A 15,052-nucleotide genomic window follows, 5' to 3' on the forward strand; every position below is an offset into this window, starting at 1 on the left:
TTAAGCGCGTCGCACATACTGCCTACACTCTAAATCATTTTACACCTTAAAGGGTGTAAATCAAAATGTTCATGGCGCACACCTTTTAAGGTGTATTTTAACACCCTCATGGCAATTGGGGTGTAAAGGGTGTAACGCCGAATAAAACTGCTGGGTTTATGGCAATAAGTTGGTAACTGTGTATTCACAATTACCAGCATATTGCGTATAATCACATTGAGGTCCACATATGTATGCACATCAAGGTGATTAAATATGTGTATAAACATGCACAGCCGACATACAGACAATCATGTATATGGCGTGGCAGCTGTGCATGGCAATCAAGCATGGCAGCTGTATATAGCTTTTCGTGAAACTGTAGACCTTCTCATGCGCAGTATGCATGTTCATATGCATGTTCATTACTTAGAACGCTGCATTTATTCGTTTCTTCAAGGCTTTGCAGTGTTGTACCCACAAATATCTAACCCCTGTAAAATGCATTACGTCGTTTATTATCTGCGACTCATCATGATGTTTGGTCTTTTCCTATCTGTATGGTTGTATGCGTTTCGAAGGGAAACACCAGCATTTTAAAGATGTTTGCAGAAAAACTCGACATTTTAAGAACATAACCCTTTCATTAGCAAGAAGACATCAGTTTTATCAAATATATGTGTGGTCGCAGCCCTTCATCAGAAATGCCACATCTACTGATGGTTCCAAGGAGATTCACGCAGAATCTTTAGTTTATGTGAAAAGTGCAGTTGATAATGATAACACATTTGCTGTTGGCTGTTGTTGCCAAGGAATCTTCAGAGGAGGACTTACCCGTGTTACATACATGTTATTAACTCTGATACCATTTTTCTCATACAAACATTAACTACAGTTGAGTATGATGAGCACTATCATGTATTTGTTCTGTCTTGCAATGAGGAGCAACGTGTTTTAAGAACTTTAAGCACTATCTCAACAGATCTTCTAAATCTGCATGCATTACCAGATGGTAGACTTGTTGCAAATCCAGGCCATGCACTGTCGTAATGTAATTTCCTGTTCCCTGTTGTTGTATATATTTACTTTTGTTCATGTGAACGAAAACAAACACACTCCCTTTCTACACCCGGGCGACACACTATCACCATATTTCACCTGAGGGTGGAGTACACCAACGTTACACACTCAGGAACTTCCAAAACAAAGTTGTAGGGTGTGAAAGGGGTCTGATCTTTGTTAATACACCTATTTTACACCTTTAAAGGTGTGAAACAATTTAGAGTGTAGGCTTCCGCGGGGTGCTTCCCGTATCCAATGCAGAGCATTGTAAAATGAATTTCATCTCGTCAAGCTGGGTTGAACCAACTTCACGCCCCATGTGCTGACCTATGACTTCGGATGCTACTGTGGAGTGCTGCTGCTTCCTCCTCCACATTATCTTGCATTTCGCTACAGCATTCTGTGATGCCCGTCTGCGCATGGGATCACTGGGCGCTGCATCACCGTCAAAAGTGGTGCGCGCGCCATGCTCATGCTTCGGAAGGAATGGCACCATGCCGACGTCTTCTTCCGAAGGACAAGGCTTGCGGCTAAGGACGCTATTGCATGTCTTCGCCGATTACCTCGTCGTCGTCACCGACATTCCCTTCATTATGCTACGTTCACACTACATCATCGAAATCCGTGAACGCGGGCAACTCATTCACCGCTTTTACGGCATTCGCGATCCTCTCGTTCACACTCGGCTCCGAACGCCCTGAATGCCGGCAAGTGATGCCCGCTTCGAGCAGCAGACAACGCATGCCTCAACACAGTCGACACACTTACTTCCTCGTCTTCTTTCAGCAGCTGCTATGATGAGGTCTTCTACATTTCAGCTCCTCTTGCGTGTGGTGCCGTGCAACATTTAGAGTCTTGATTATAATTTCGTAGACCAAGGTTATGTATCCGCCATCTTTGTTGCTCACGCCGCTGCTCTCCTTTCCAAGCGTTCTCGGCCACAGAGCGCGCTGATTGGTCCAGACTCGCGTCTTTCCCGGCACTTCCGGCAAAAGTAGAAGCAATCTCTACTCTCGCGCTGCGGCTTTCAACACCTTCGCGGCGTCCGTGGGATTCACGCATTGCTGTGTGAACGTGACAAACTCACCGGCATCTCCGTCGTTCGCGACTTTCGCGGCATTGACTGAATGTGTGTGAACATAGCCTTATGTCCGCCGAATATCCTACATGAAACCAAGGGGTCATAGACAAATGATCTCACACGGAATTATTAGCAGCCTGAAGTTAAAATCACGTGTAGTTATACAACGTACCTGACAGCGCTTTTGCAAAATTTGATGCATTGCCGGTGACGGTTCAGCATACTTCGTTTAGTATTTTGTTGAAGATACCATGCAACGCGGCGGCTAGGACGCCGAAAGTGTGGCGTCCTGGTATCCGCCTGCACGCAGGCGCTGCGCTTTTTCTCTATTGTTTCGCTTCCAGCCAGTGCACCGTCGCAGTTATGATGCTCCTACGGCGAAAATAATATAATTAATTAATAATCAATTAAACGTTAATTGGTATAGCTGTAGCGTTCCCTTTGCAACATAACCACGACGTGACGGAACAACTTACCTGCGCAACGATGTCCTACAATCGGCGGAGGAGCAAACTACACCCACTTGCTGCAATTCGTCCCGTACATTCTGCTGCATGCTGAGGAATGCTGCAGAAATACGCTCGGCCAGAGTTTTGCTGGGCATTACACGAGCACCAGGTTGCAAGGTATTGATGAGCCGGATAAACTCTTCGTTTTTGACGAGGCAAAAGGGCTGGAAGGTTCCAACCTCGAAGGCTGTAATTGTGGACTCCACTTGAGCCCTGAAAGTCTGCCGTGCGATCGGGACCTGCTGCTGGCTCTCAGCTGTACTCGCCTGCTTCAATCAATCAATCAATTTATTGACCTCCCAAAAGTCCCATACGGGCGTTACATGGGAGGGGTGGGTTACAGGAAGTGAGGAAATAGATAATACATAGAAGAAAAAAGGCAGTAAAACAGCAACAACAAATGAAAACAACAACAGCAACGTTATACAAGTAGGTGACAGAGGGTATCATAAATGACGCAAGATTTATTAACTTGAGATAGAATTACGAAATTGAAACGGGTCAGTTATGGTAACGATGTGGGGCGGGAGGTTATTCCAATCAATGGCGGTCTTGGGGGAAAAAGGAATTTGAAAATGATTGAGTGTTACATTTTAAGCGGGCGACTTTGAGTCCGTGGTCGATGCGAGATGATATTCTGTGAGGAGGATTGATATAGGATGACCTGATGGCAGGAGAATGGTAGAACTTGTGAAACAGTGATAAGCGTGCGGCCCTCCTACGGACGTGCAGTTCGGCCAGGTTGATGTGTTTTTTTTTGTTTTTTTTTTATGGAGAGATACTTGTATATGGTGAGTAGTTACTAGTGATGAACCTCGTTGCGCTGCCTTGAACGGCTTCGAGGTCGCGCACTAGGTAAGCAGTAGATGGTTCCCATACGGCAGAGGCATACTCCAGCTGAGGCCGGACTAATGTGATGTAAGCCAGGTGTTTAATATTAGGGGGGCAGACGATAGATGCCGTTTCAAATATCCTAAGGTGCAGTTAGCTTTGTTAACGATGGAGCTTACATGGATGTTCCAAAAAAGATCGTTTTGCAAATTAACACCCATACTTATATGATGTAGCGGACTAAATTACAGAACCAATAAGGGAGTAAGAGTGGTTGAATTTTGGAGTTTTCCTTCAAAATGGGACGTGGCAACATTTATCAATATTGAGTGACATTAGCCACTTACTGCACCACTGATCGATGAGATGAGGTCGTCTTGAAGGATGAGATGGTCGTCGGAAGAGGAGATGCAGCGATAAAGGACACAGTCATCGGCAAAGAGACGTATGTTTGACTGTATGGACAAAGGCAGGTCATTAATGAACAGGAGAAACAGGACAGGTCCTAACACGATACCCTTCGGTACACCTGAAGATACTGGGTGGGCATCTGAGAGTACGCTATTGGTGAAGACAGACTGCGAACGGAAACTCAGGAATGCAGAAATCCAAGATAACGTCGTGGAATCAATATTAAAGCTCCGCAGCTTGGTCATTAGTCGGCCATGAGGAACCCGGTCGAAGGCACGAGCGAAATCAAGGAATATGACGTCTGTCTGAAGTCTGTTGTCCAGATTAGTATGAATATCGTGAATGAACGAGGCGAGTTGGGTTTCGCAGGAAAAATGTTTGCGGAAGCCATGTTGACAGGGCGAAATGAGGCCATTAGACTCGAGAAAGGACATTATGTTTGAAAGTATTATACGTTCGAGAATTTTAGATGGCACACTCGTTAGTGATATTCGACGATAATTGTTAGAGTCGTGCTTGTCACCTTTCTTGTAAATAGGGATGACTTTACCCACCCACCAGTCCTCCGGGACGACAGCAGAAGATAACGACTGCCGGAAGATAGCAGTAAGATAGGAAGAGGCGATGATCCTAGTGTCCTTTAATATTTTACTGTTGATGCCGTCGAAACCACATGACGAAGAAAGCGAATCGAATCGATTAGCTTTAGGATACCGCTTTCATATACGACGATCGGCTCCATGGGGGGACAAGTCAAAGGTGGACAGCTTGGTATGTCAGACGGACCTTCTGTTGAAAAGGCCTGCGCGAAAGTATAGCCAAGCAATTTTGCGCACTGGTCAGGCGGGACAGGGCCCCTTCCTTCATGAAGTAATGTCTCATTATTCTTAGCTCTGGCTGGATTTATAATGGACCAAAATTTTTTGGGGTTCTGAACAAGGAGCTTCGGAAGGTTGCAGGAAAAGAACTTGCGTTTCGCATCTCTGACTGCGTGCTTGTAGGACTCGGCACATGAATATGCCTTTCCCACAACACGGCGGAATTCCTAGTGCTCTTCTGAACAAGTCTTTTTTCTTATTAAGTAATGTTTTGATGGACTTGTTGTACCATGGGGCGCGGGAAGAAGTTATAATCGACATAGACGGCACGTGGGCCCGCACTGTACACACACCCAGACAATCTCAAGAACAGACAAGACTGGTATCAGATATGAAGAAAAAGTGTTTCTTACGGCAACGAACACTCCCCACCCCTTCTCCCACCTCTGTCTTTACGATATCAAGTGAAATTAGTCAAAGACGGCATTATCCCTGAGTCATTTATGTCGGAATTCAACCATGTTTCAGTGACAACAACAATATCGGAACAAGTGGATATGACAAGATATTCAAGGTGATCTCTCTTGCCAAGAATGCTACGAATATTAGTGTACAGGATGGAGGGGGGATAAAGTTTGGGCGTGGGAATGTTAGGCACGCCGGGCTATCTGTTGGAATGTGCAGCAACAGTCCCAAGATCGGCGTCGTACTCGAATATCTTTCCCTCCATTAGCAGCTTGTCGAAACTAATCTTATATGGTTTCCCTTGCGCTTTGGCATATTGGATTAGATGCTTACGGGCAGTTCGGACTTGAAGCGAATAGTCGCCACTCACGGAATACTGACAATTCTTGAACAAATGACCTTGACTAAGAATCTCTTCTTTCTTTTTGAAAGATGTGAATTTGACAATGATCGGTCGGTTAATACCTAGACGGTATCTACCCAAACGGTGAGCGCGCTCGATATCGTCAGGTTTAACGGTTTTCCTGAGGTTTTCCTCGCAGACGTTGATGATGTTTGTCTCAGACTGCGCCCAGGATTCATTTGGATCATCTTGGATCCCGTGGAAAACCAAGTTGGTGCGTCGCATTCTGTTTTCCAAGGCGTCAATTTATCGGTTAAGAAGATCGACGCCGGCAGATACGATTTTTGTTGTTTTCTTTAGATTGTGCATTGACTCGTGAAGATTTCCGAATGAAGCAATCTTGGTTTCTATTGACTCAACTCTACACGATAATGCAGGAACTTCGTTCTCGGTTGCCCTCAGATCCGCCTTAATGTCTTTCATATCTTTTAAGATAGTACACTGACCAGCTTCAAGGCGCTGAATTGAGGACATCAGGGAACTAATTTGTTCATTAGTGAAAGGGCCTGGGTTAAGTTCGACATCCCCTGACTGAAGTAGTACATGCATCGTAGTGTCAACAATCTCACAGCAAAGAGCGATCAACACTCTAGGGCCAGGCAACAGCACCAAAAAATGAGTTCGCTAAGTTCTCTTGGCTTTGCGCTTTATTCGTTGTGTACTGCTTCATCCCTGTTGGGTGGACTGCCTACACAGCAGAGGCACATAAGAGTTTTTACAATGCTATATAAATTCTCCCTTGCAACCAAGTTTAATTGCAAAGACATGCTGTCACGAGAAACCGGTTCCAGAACAGAGGCACACACTGAACTTCAAATACACTCTTACCTGGGGATGCCTTTTCAGGTGGGAAGATGCTCTGACACAAGTCAAATATGTCTTCTTTGACGAGGCACATAATTTGCACGAAATTTCGATGAAGTTTTTCCCATTGCAACTCATTGGCAGGAAATATGCACGCAGTTCGGGCCACGGAAGAGCTAAGTCTCCTTCAGCCGTCTCCATGACGTCGTGAACAGAGGCTGTCCTTCTTCTAGGCGCCGTCCTCATCATTCGCATGGTATATAAAGGCTTAGGTATAACGTGTTAAAGGTTCATGCGAATTGTGGTTGAACAGTCCGGGGGGGGGGGGGAGAATGGGTCCATTCAAGCTTCTACGGCCAAAGTGAATGACCGCTTCGTTGGAGTGTGGAGGGACGTATGTGAATGAAGACATCTTTGCTCCAGACTGGTTAAGAAATGCGAGGTTCACAAACAACGAGGCAAGACGGGCAGGAATAGGCAAGCATTCGGGAAGATAAGGAGGTTAGTGGTTAGGTGGGGAAATTTCCCGAGCAAGTAATTTTTTTTTTGGTGTGTAACATATATTTATATCTATTTGTAATACACAGTTGTGGCATGCAATAAAGTAAGTAAAAAGTAACCAAAAATTCCCAACCCGCTCCGAGAGTACAAAGGAGCGAAACACTCCGGTGGCGGTGACGGACATACGCCAGAGCAACTCACACTGCTTGCAGCAACTTGAACGCACCTAACATTACAGAAGGGCCGTCCCTTCCTATCACACATTGTGTTTTTTACTTGACCTGCCGCAATTCCGTTATCGTTGCAGGAACCAGCGACATTTTAGCGCGTACGAAACGTCCGATCCGACTGTCGCGCATGCGCGTTAGTTGCAGATCGCGTGATTTCGCTCAAACGACCCACTCGCTCTCAGTCGGCTCGACCGATCGGCATTGGCTTGGCGAAACGGGCCCAATATTGACGGGCCGTATCGCCAATGGTCAGTCAATATGTGCCCAATATTGTGTGCTGCTTGGGACTATGGCCTCTGGCGATGAAACATCCCCATTCATCACCTTCAAATAAAGTTGTCGTTGTACAGTAGAAGACACGACGGGAATCATCTTATTCGGCCTTTGGAGTTCTATGTGTAGAAATTGAGCTCATTATTATTGGCCCATAAAAGTTTCCAAAGAGAGTGAACATAATATATGTGCTTTTGCTGTGAAAACACTTTAAGTGGTCGAACGACTGAGAGTAGCACAGGCGCTTTTTCTAATAGTTCTTCTACTCGTTAGCCCAAGAGTGAAAGTAATTTGTCAAAGGGACTCTGAGCAGAAGTTGTGGGATCTGTTTCGTGCTTGCAGTCGATAAAGCACCCAACAAGGACTCTCCATGCGAAAATTCACGCATTAAAACCCCACGGTTTTTCTAAACTCGAATTTTAAACATTCGACTTCATCCGAGTGCAGCACTCCTAGCCTCAAACCGAGAAAACATACGTTTATATAGCATATCCACCCCAGCCCACCATCAAGGTGACGTCAACATGGGTGCCACTAGCAACTCCCACAACTGGGTAAAACGCGTCACGTGGTCACGCAATACCCTGTCAATTCCCTTTATGAAATGACATTTCTGTGTTATGTTTCTAGTCTCTTTTATATGCTAATAGTCTCAATAAGAAAAATATACCCTGCATTTAACACGTGCAGTAGGTTCTACGATTGCCTTTTCAATTTGCGTTCTCTTGTCTTACGTTCCATATGGTTCCGTATCCGGTCAGTTGTAATGGTTGCCATATGACGAGTTTGCGAACTTGTGTGATACCCGGCTCGCGTCCTGCCTTTTTCGGGTCATTGGGTTCGTGTTGGAGCTATTCGCCATAGTATGCACTTTTCACATATCATTGCGACGTACTGTTTTACTGTATTGTTATCTGCTGCGAAGCAACGAACCGCAACGGTCGTGACTCGCCTCAGTGAAATTCTGTCTGCGGCATATAAAAGGAGCATCAGGACCTGATGATATACTGCAAATGCTGAAGTTCAATTCTGAGAACCTTCATCTAAAGAGAGCAACTGTGCTCGCGTGTGGCTCTGACTGAAAAGCAGTTTCAACAAGGTTAGCACATTTATTTTGCAGTTTCAAGTCTACGCAATCCAAACCATGCAAGTGCATCCGATAAATCTCGTAGCTCTTTTGTAACACGTATGCTTTCTTACGTATCCCACATAACCCTCCGCTTCATGAACCCAGTTACACTTTATGTGACCCTTCTGATAGCTCCTTACTAGGATATGCCGCTCTGAAGTATTGAGACGAGAGTTCGTGGGGGCTGCACCTCTGCTTTCGAAAGATCAATTCATTCCACACCGTGCTTACTTGCTTTGTATCGGGTCGGACAACTCCAACAGACCTGGGTTCCCTTTTCCAGGGAAGTTTGAAATGTAAGTATGTGTTATATTGCTTTCAAATATCCCCACCACGTAGCGAGTGTGTATATCGCTGTATAGCATGTCTAGCGGTCATTATTATTGAACACCTAATGTGGAAAACTCGACAGCAGCCACACAGTGCCGACAATTGTTTCTGCCTTTTCTTCGACTGCTTCTTTTTATTATAATATTAATTTAGTATAAACATCTGATTTTTCATCGTCTGATAGACTGATGTGCTCGTCTTTGGCCTCTGTTGTACTGATGATGCCACCTGAATAGGCGGCAAAACGTTTGCGCTCTGTTTTTGATATTTGTGTGAAGCGGTGTTTGCAGTAAAGGATGTAACATTTTGAGGTCGTCACCCGACATTTGGAATATATTTTCAAATAAAGTTCTTGTTTTACGAAGCTCATTACATTGTAGCAATCATTCTTATTGTCTATTGTTTAGGGGATGCCGTTCTTGCAGTCACATGATGCACTGAAGGGCCAATTTCGAAAGCACAGACAATCTGATTTATGGTCTTGCAGATATGGCACAGCGTACGCACGAGGTAGCTCCATTTCAGGAGCCTGAGAACACTCAAAGCAATTAGTGTACTAGCATTAGATATTGTGTGCAGCATTACATATTTGCTTTCGCTAGGGCAACTAAGAATGGTGAATAGAAAGACAGTTACAACCTGTTTCCACAGAAGACATTCAGATTAATTAGCAATTTCCTGCAAGAGAGCTAAGCCTTTTGCAGATTACTAGAACATGGGTACCTGATTGTAGATAACGAAATCCCATACACCAGACGTCAGTGTCACACACACACACACACACTGCTTTCTATGAAAACTGTTAGAAGGCGTGATCCCCCAAACCTGCACAGAATTCCTGGAGTGTCTTCACTGGACACTGTCGCTGTTCCTCTCATAAGGTGTTGTCTATGAACCTGACTCCCAGTTCTGGATGCACTGCCTGAGGTAACTTCAGCATGCTTTCCCTACATGAATGGTCGCAACTTTAATGAGCAGTGTTGTACTCACTGAAAGCAATCTGAAATGCTATGCCTTGGCAGGTTATGTTGATATCCTTCTTAAGACGTCATCGAATCGCCCCCCTTGCCGCTCTGTGTTCACGGAGTGGGCCAAACACTATACCGTGCCGTGAGCACGGTCGTGTGCGTTGATAGCGCTCGAATTCATCCTCTGCGCGAAACCATGCAGCTCATGAGAGCCATGAGAACATGGCTATTTTGACCGCAGAGAGATGTTCCTTGCTGCCTTTATTCCAAACCGCACTATCAAACGCAAGCCCTCTTGCCACCAAGCCAATGAGTATTTCCTCACAGTCAGGGCAATCAAGAGAATCAATCACTGAGGCTCAAAAAAGCTGTTTTCTACGGAGGTCTGACCCAGGACTAAGACATGAGTGGCCCCGAGAGAGCACCCGCGCTTCTTTGAATTTTAGATGTGCCAGCTTTTAATTTCTTCCTTCTCCCTTTTTTTTATATAGTACCTGATTACTCAAGCCCTCTACAGCTTTGGAGATTCAGGATGTGGAGGTGATGGAATAGGTTTAATTAGGCTTTAGATACAATGAGGCAAAGTGTAACAACATACGTTCGGAGAATGTTTATATATCATTCACACAAAGAGAGGGTAGATATTACAATAGATGTTACATCTTTTTCTGGCTTTGGTATTTATTTTGATTCTGAATATACCTTAAAAGCCCTTACAGGCATTACATGAGGGGGGACATCAACATGGGTCACTTAACAAATACAGAAGTTGCAAGGAGCATGTATATTTGAAAGACAGACTCTGGTTTTCGTTTCTTCATCAGTCTTGCTAAAGAAATTGTTCAGTGTAGCAACGGTACACAATGTCACGAAAGTAGTGCTCGTCTATCGTTCCGCAAGACTTATTCAAAATGACTAGTGTTGTGTGTGTGTGTATTGAACTCATGAACCATTCATCATCGTGAGAGCTATAGATGCTGAATTATTTAAAATGCGATATACGAGCTGTTTCAAGAGGAACCTCCACTTTGGATGTTGGGTATTTGAAGCCTGTGGAGTTTCTTTGTGGAAGGCTCGCCAGATCCTGTTCACTGCACAGGCTGGGATGAACATGCTCTTGTTTTTCCCAAGCTTGTGGTAAAAATACCTTGCAAACTGGCGATACGCTGTATATCCATATTGTCTACGCAAGTGTACATAAAATATAGTTTAGGAAAATAGGTAACCGGTCAGAGTACAGGATGTGTGTCGTGACATTTCCACATGTACTTGAGAGCGACTGGAATTTATCTGCACACACCTTAATATTACTACACATGGTGCATTCTTCTAGAAACCGACATTTGTTTACTTTTCAGTGAATCGAAAGTAAGAACACTAAGCGCCTACGCAAAAACCTTACCACAGGAGTATTGAGTTGGAAATCTTCGTGAGTTGGAAATGCACTCATATTGCTGTCATTCGCTGTCATTCGAGCTCCTTGCAGCACAAGCACTCGAGCTCCTTTGGCATTATGACACACCAGCCCCACCGGCACCTTAAACAGCAAGTAAGCATTAAATATGAGGACACGAAATTTCAGAGAACGTTTACATGTTCGATCACAGTGTGCGTTCATCGCTTACCTGTCTGTCGAAGACAGGCGACTGATTCTGTTTGCTTGTTTGCTTCATCTCTGACCGATGCTCGTAATTCTTTGACTTCGGCTTGCATTTGCGACATGGCGACGTCTCGAAAACGAGGCTCCCGAACTGTTCAGCACACAGAAGTTCCTTCTCGATCGCGGAAAGGTCACAAAAAGGTCCCGTGCTCGAAGTTTCCGCATTTCTTGCTTCGACGTCCATATTCAAGATCGCTTTCCGGGTGCCGCCGGTCTCACACTCACTAACAACAGAAATTCCGGTCCGGGCGCCCAATGAAACATGAACCTCATGTTTTCGTCACGCACACGGAAATTGTCGGATATCCATTACAAAGAGGCTAGAGTTCGGCGCTGATGGCGCGAGTTGAGCAGGAAAAGCCAAGCTGTTTTCCAGCTCCCCGTTTGGGAAACTTTGCAGCCGCGCAGAGCCAAAATATTTCGCGTGTGGCTTGGAGGCATATTATGCCTTCAATAGATGCAGACGAAAGATTTGTTGTACTTCTGGTCACAGTCCCTTTAAGAAATGTGTGATCAAGTCACGTTCATAATTCATTCAATGAATACTATGGACTTGGGAAGGTCTCCTGTCCGCATTGCTCTGTCATGCTGTGTCTGCTGCTGTTGGCGGTTGAGGTTCCAAGTACTGTCTGAGACAATAAGAGGTAGTGATTACGTCACGCAATGGTTGACGGGAAAATGCTTCATTGTTACAGGAGAAGATGAGAGGCTATTGTTGTGGCGTCAATGCCCTCCCCCACTGAATTTCGCTTTAATATACGTATTCCTGTATAGTGCTGATCATTTTTGAGTGATGTCATAAATTCGTTAATGCGTTCATCTAACAATAGAGGGGGCTTTGTGAAGACCTCCTGTCTGGAGCGCATTGCTCAGTCATGCAAGCAAGAATGGCTTCTGGAACGGATGACGTCACGTCCAATGACAGCGCAGAGCTCCTCATGCCCTTGGCGGGGAAACCACCTTTCTTTATCTTTAATAAACATACCACCCCCCTCACTGAGCGTGTTATTGCTTCATCTGGATCTCTCGCTGCCGGAGAGTGTTATTTTTCACTTTCACTGTATTTCCTTTAGGCCTAGTTCTGTCTTAGGGTGTTTTGTTGAACCGTCTAGCGGCCGCTCGCTTTGTGTTTTTCTTCATGATATAGTGCCCATTCGAGAACTGCCTTTCTTGTTGTAACCTGCCCAGACCTGATGCCGTGATGGTGATCCTTAGACCCAGTCGGAGGAATATATCGTGTCTTGTCTGTGCATGGTTTCTGGTGTTGACAAGTCTCGCCCTTGTTAGCTATCTGCACTGTATCTAGCAAGCGCACGATGAGTAGTGTTTGTTCGCGATTAAAATTGAAGTGTATTTACGATGTTTCGATTAGCAGAGCATGCTCGCGGTTACCTACGCCTTGTTGTTCCGTATGAAAATTTTTCTAGTTTGTATAGCGGTCTTATCCAGCCTATCTTATCCAGCCTATTCATTTCCAATTTAGCAGACAGAAATTTGGTTCAAGCTGGATAGATTATTGAGCGAACAATATATTTTCTAAACAGGTATTCCCAACCACTTTGTCAGCACCCCTTATCAATTTCTGTGCCAAGCACACTACATACCAGCTTTTATAGGGAAGTAGTAATAACCTTTCTGTCCGTTTTGTAACTATTCCGTATTTAGTCTCTATTCAACAGCAGTATTTTAATGACGTTCTGAACCCGACCATAATATACGCATGCAAAACAGAAGAAAATAATTTTGGAAAATGAATTTTATATAATTTCTTTAATATGCCATGTCATTGGCCATTCTTTCACGCGCCGTACGTTGACAGAGATTTCAAAATCGTTCAGCATTTCTCGAAACACCCTGGAACCGCCACAAGCTGAAGAGATAGCCCATTCTACCGTCGTCATGTCTCCTCAGCCGAGCCATTGAGCGGAGACGTCGGCTCCATGGCCATTTCAACAAGTGCTCGCCCACGCGTCCTTGCTTGTCATCAGCCAGTGCTGTCTGTCGCGCATGCGCGGTTTTGTTGGGTTCGCTTTCGCTGCTGTAATTGACGTTTCTTGCCGCCGCATGTAGTTGGCATAATTTCGAGCGTTCCACTAAGTGTCCAGTGGATTAAATGCTTTGTACTGTCGTTGTTGTCGTTCTAACATCCCGTCTGACATTGCAACTGTCCGTAAGTAGAAGCGTTTCTTACAACCGCAAGCAGACCAGCCAGTGTGGTCTGAAATGTCAGAGTGAAGACGCGGATCTGAAGCCAAATCGCTCTTCGCCTTCAGGATTTTTGCCATTTCAGGTGTGTAATCAATATAACTGTGAAGTAATATGCTCGACTGCGCCATGCATTCCCATTGTCTGTTTTACTCTATTTGCAGGCGACCTGCACAACGACAGGGAGATAGATGAAACCGTTAGCGACTGTATGATTTGTGCAAACGGTATGTCATATGTCTCTACACTGCTCTACATGGGTATCCCGCCATCGTGGTTTCTGGAACGATATTTCTTGGGGGTTGAGCGTATATGAAGCAGCGGCCTCTCGCAAGAGAGACGCCAGCATCGTGTTTAGTGTGGTGGAGACTCCTGCTTGTCATGACATGGTTTACCTGAGCTTTTGTCCTTGAAAAAAGTTGGACCGGAAACCAAATGGGTGCGCTCTTTTTCGTTGTTCGGCCTTCGATAATTACCAATTTTTTGCCCCCACGAATTCAACGCTCAGCTATGTGGATGATAAATGGATATGCTTTGAAAGATATATATTCGTGAGTGTTCAATAAAGTGATTTGTTGCTGCAATCTACTGTTTTGTGTGGGTTCTTGCGGGCACTCATCTACCGCAGATATGAGGGGCTTTCTCTCCCTGTTTATAGCTTAAATAGGATTTATGCATATAATATGTATACATTCTACTGTGTACAGCCAGTTTAGAAGCTGGGGCTAACAAGCCTACAGTTTCTAAACAATATCCTTTTGTGTTCGTATACGTTTTGGCTACCTAATTTGTAACCACTTCCGCGCCCATTTCTTAGAAGAACCATAGAAAAACGAGATAGGAGCTGTATACATGATTTATCTACCTTTAATCCACCCAACCCAGGATTTTGTTCAGTTCCTATACAATCTGGAAAACGTTTTTCATAAGGGTTTTCTTTTCCCTTGCCTGCCCACATATGTTTGCATTTAGCAGTGTGTGTGTGTGTTTTGTCACGATTACCTTGTCTGCAGCAAGCAGTGTACTCTTGTACTAGTCTTCATGTTGTAATTCTTGTTCATGCACGTTTTTTCCTGTTGTAACATGTTTGTGAGTGGTTTCACACGCCAGCAGTACTCTCTGTTCCATGGAAGCCGCGATGAGGATGAGGAAGCTGGATGCTGGTGCGGTGCTTTGCTATTACGGGACCCACCAAATGTGATGCCTCACAACCTGGAGTAACCGTGCGAGGACGATAGATTCGTGCAAGTCAGTCTTGAGTGAAGGAATTGAGATTTAATAATCAGTGGAATCATTAAATGAGTTTAAAGAAAGTAATCCTGTGTATGTGCATATCATTTCGACCACAATTTCGATTGTGTACTCCATTAATGAACCCCATACCACATTGTGC

At 44.7% G+C, this 15,052-nt stretch overlaps 1 protein-coding gene across 4 annotated transcripts in view; it reads left to right on the forward strand.

The window, feature by feature from the left end:
* Positions 1-15,052, forward strand: part of LOC135374171 (uncharacterized) — a 57,633-nt gene that overhangs the window by 9,356 nt on the left and 33,225 nt on the right. The gene's annotated exons all lie outside the window — the stretch shown is intronic.

The sequence above is a fragment of the Ornithodoros turicata genome, chromosome 1 (genome assembly GCF_037126465.1).
Source record: "Ornithodoros turicata isolate Travis chromosome 1, ASM3712646v1, whole genome shotgun sequence".
NCBI lineage: Eukaryota > Metazoa > Arthropoda > Arachnida > Ixodida > Argasidae > Ornithodoros > Ornithodoros turicata.